The sequence below is a fragment of the Cebus imitator genome, unplaced genomic scaffold (assembly GCF_001604975.1).
Source record: "Cebus imitator isolate Cc_AM_T3 unplaced genomic scaffold, Cebus_imitator-1.0 Scaffold102, whole genome shotgun sequence".
Taxonomy (NCBI): Eukaryota; Metazoa; Chordata; class Mammalia; order Primates; family Cebidae; genus Cebus; species Cebus imitator.
The window spans coordinates 3,195,949-3,200,389 of NW_016107417.1; positions in this window are offsets into that span (position 1 = coordinate 3,195,949).

Genomic DNA, 4,441 nt, shown 5'->3' on the forward strand with positions numbered 1-4,441 from the left:
TGACCAGGATGGTCTCGATCTCTTGACCTCGTGATCCACCCGCCTCGGCCTCCCAAAGTGCTGGGATTACAGGCTTGAGCCACCGCGCCCGGCCCGGGAAGCCACCTTTCATCAGGGCGTTGCTGTTCAGTCGCTGCTTGGCACCTTGCTTTTTCCAGTTAGCGTTATGTTTTGGATACCACGCTACATCCTTACTTTCACAGCTGCACAGCATTCCAGCACGAGGGTGTGTGTAATTTACAGACGCACTTCTCAGCCGAGGGACCTTTCCCAAGACAGGCAGTGTCGTGGTGAGTCATCTGTACAAAAGTCCTTTCACACACATGTGAGTGCTGCTGCGGAATACATTCCCAGAAGGGACCTGGAAGGACTGGGGGGCAAAAGATGTGTGCAGTGATCTCTTATTATTGTTATTTTAGAGACAGGGTCTTGCTCTGTCACCCAGGCTGGAGTACAGTGTACAATGGTGTCATCATAGCTCTCTGCAGCCTTGAACTCCCGGGTTTAAGCCATCTTCCTGAGCCTTGGCCTCCTGTGCCGCTGGGACTACAGGCACGCACCACCATGCCCGGCGTGCAGTGGTCATTTTGTGAGTTCTGTCAGCTTGTCCTTCTTGGAGACTGTGCCAGGTACCAGGGACCCACGCAGTTGACAGGGCTGTTTCTCCTCAGCCTCACCAGCCCCTGGTTTCCACCTATTTTGATTTGTGTCAGTCAGAAAGGTAAAAACTAAACAAAGCAAAGGAATTTTGGTGTAATTTGAATTTGCATTTCTCTTATGATGTGTGAGGCTGGTTACCTTTTCATTTGCTTAAGAACCACATGTAGGCCGGGTGCTGTGGCTTACACGTGTAATCCCAGCACTCTGGGAGATCGAGGTAGGCAGATCACGAGGTCAGGAGTTCAAGATCAGCCTGGACAACATGGTACAACTCCGTCTCTGCTAAAAATACAAAAAATGCAGGTGCTTGTAATCCCAGCTACTTGGGAGGCTGAGGCAGAAGAATTGATTGATCCCAGGAGGCAGAGGTTGCAGTGAGCTGAGATAGTGCCATTGCACTCCAGCTCAGGGGACAGTATGAGACTCTGTCTCAAAAAAAAAAAGAAAAAAGAGCCACATGTGTTTCTTTTTGGTGAATGGACCGCAGATTTTGCTTAGGGAGATGGTGCCAGGCAGCTTTGGAGAGGGGGGACCTGGAGGGAGGCCAGACTAGAGGCAGAGGCCACCTCTGGGGACAGTTAGTATAGAAGGGAGAGAGAACTTGGCCCTGAGGAGGGGTGTGAGAGCTGGAGATGGAGATAATGAGGTTGAAAGGCTGAGATTTGGTGATGAGGCCATGGAGGAAGAAGGGGGAATCAGGTCCAGTCCAGGCTTATAACTTGGGTGACAGGGTGGGGGTGGGGGAACAATGGAGCACCCAACGGTTTTAGGGGCCAGGATGATGTGCTGTCTGCCTATTCTCCACCCCACATGGTGATAGACAGAAACCGCACTCTGATTGCCACGTGCCCGGTTCATGTGCTGCCATGGCCACAAGCCTGCAGCAGGGCCCCTGCTGGCCTCTTTGGCTTCCAGCCAGCTCGCCGCGCCGGCTGCCCTGAACGAGTGCCTGTCAGCTGCCAGCCGTGCCCAGCCTCCAGGGCGAGGTCCCTGCATACACTCCTCCATGGGCCCGCCACCAACTCCCTCCACCTCACCTGGCTACCCCCATGCCTCCTGTGGCTCTCAGATGTGATGTCTCTCCTCAGGGAAGCCTTCTGGACCCCCGTTGATGTCAGGTCCCCTTGTGATACCCTGGGAAACTCCGGACCATGGGCCTCTCCATGCCGTTGTCATTTGGTTCATGTCCATCTCCACTGGACCACAACCAGTCCCCTAGAGTGTGTGCCATGTGGTAGGTGCTCAGTGAATATGGATGAGTGGATAGATGGGTGGGTGGTTGGATGGTGGATGGTTGGGTGGATGGATGGGTGGATGAAAGGATGAATAGTTAAGTTGGATGGATGGATGGATGGATGGATGGGTGGGTGGATAAGTGGATGGACGGATGGAAGAGTGTCTGGTTAAGTTGACTGATGCATGGGTGGGTAGATGGATGGATGGAAGGAAGGATGGATAGTTAGGTGGGTGGATGATGGATGGGTGGGTGGATGGACAGAAGGATGGATAGGTGGATGGTAGGATGCTAGAGATGGCAAAAAGGGGGCATATAAGAGATAAGTGTTTAGGAAATAGAGGGGTTGGTGACCCCTCTGTGCAGCACCCATCACAACTCCAGGCACCTCTGCCCTTGGCCTTCTCTGGTTTCTCCATCTGACACATTTGGCTCCATCTGATGCTTGGCAGTGTCCACTGTTTACAGGTGTCTATGCTGGAATGGCAGCTCCGGGTGGCAGCAGAGATTATGCTCGCTCAGTCACCTCCGAAACCTGCTGCCGAGTAGAGACCCCCACCTGCACTGCCCTCAGCGGTGTTGTGCTGTCCCATGGGTGGGCCTTCCATCTCCCTTCTCTCCAAGCTACCTGCTTCTGGAAGGTGGAGAGGAGGCGTGCCATGGGAAGGCACTGCATCTGCAGGAGTTTCTTTGTGGGCCTATTATGCACCAAGTACTGTCTAGGGACCAGTGAGACAACAGTGAACACGACCGTCCCTGCCCTCAGGGAGCAGGGATTCTGAGAGCCTGCCTCCCAGGGAGGTGGATGCTACAAGAGCTGTGAGGTGTGCAGTGAATACAGAAAGCTAGGTCTACGTAGAAACATTTGTATATGTTTATTCCCTCCACCTCACCCCTTCTTTTTTTTTGAGACAGACTTGCTCTGCTGCCCAGGCTGGAATGCAGTGGTACAATCTCAGCTCACTGCAATCTCCACGGCCTGGGTTCGAGCGATCCTTCTGCCTCAGCCTCCCAAAATGCTGGGATTACAGGGATGCGCCACTGTGCCCACCCCACCTTCCTTTAACATAATCCAGACACACAGTAAAAAATGTGAAACACAGCTGGGTGTGGCAGTTCATGCCTGTAGTCCCAGCAATTTGGGAGCCTGAGGCAGGAGGATTGCTTGAGCCCAGGAGTTCAAGACCAGTCTGGGCAACATGGGGAAACCCTGCCTCTACCAAAAACTCAAAAATTAGTTGGACGTGGTGGTACACACCTGTGGTCCCAGTTACCCAGGAGGCTGATGCGAGAGGATCACTTGAGCCTGGGAAGTTGAGGCTGTAGTGAGCTGTGATCGTGCCACTGCACTTAGACTGGGTGACAGAGTGAGACCCTGTCTCCGAAAAAATTTTTTAAAAATTTAAACGGGATATGAGTGTGGACATGACAAATCATTCCTCCTGCTCCTGACCCCTAGCCCTTGGACACCTGTCCCCAGAGGCAACTACTGTTACTATAACATTCTAAGGCGCAGGCAGTTTGGAGGGGCCTCGAGTCCTCGGGGGGAAAGTGGACTTTCGAGGGTAGAAGCTGCCTGGAATCAGGAGCGACTGTGCCTTCTCTGTTCTCCCGCTGTGTCACCCGTGTGCCCTGCTCTGTGGTGGGAGGCAGGTGGTGGGAGGGCAGGGTCGATGCCCTGCTGAACAGGGCCCAGCCTGCCTGAGAGGCAGGTGTGCCCCTCACCCAGTGCTCCCCCTACCACCCCTGGAAGGCACTTCCTCTGTGGCAGGAGTGGGCTGGGGCACCTCCACCCGGCAGCTTCTCTCACTCCTCAGGTGGGGCCTGCTGACTCAGCATGAAAATTCTCAGCCTAAAATGTTTCATCCCTGGGAAGATCTGGAAGCGATGGGAGTGAGCAGAGAAGATGGGGCTTGGCTGGGCCCTACTGGCCACTGGGCAGAAGCCTGGGATCTCAGAGAGCAGTGTGCAGGGGCCAGGGTCAGGGGGGTCATGGGCAGCATCTGCGCCTGAGACCTCCCAGGGGCCTGTTGGCCTGGGCAACTGCAGGGCCTCAGCTGTCAGGCAGGCTGTGGGTGGGGAGGAGCCTGGAGCCCCAGGAAGGAGGGGCAGGATGGGGGAATTCAGAGCTGGCCAAGGTCCAGCTGGGTCCCAGGGCAGGCCAGCTCCTAGGCCCCTGGGCATTTCCAGGGCTGTCCCAAGGGAGCAGCAGTAGGCGTGGCCGCTTGGGGACTGAAGACCCAGAATGACCAAGGGCGGTGACAGAAGGTCCCAAATGCCTGAATGCAGTTGAGCGTCCCATCATGAACAACCATGGGTGTCCACCGATCTCTCTAGCTAGAAATCCCCAGTACCTCTCTGCTGCCACCCCTCTTTCCTCCCTGCCCCCAGGCCAGTCTTACCCTTTGCCTTGTTGATTCGTGATGCTAAGTGCAAAGGCTGGCCAAAGGTCTCTCCACCGTGCGGATTTTGCCCGTCCCTCTCTCGGCCACCCTCCCAGCACGTCCCAGCACCTCCCAGTTCTGTGGCTTTTTTTTTTTTTTTTTT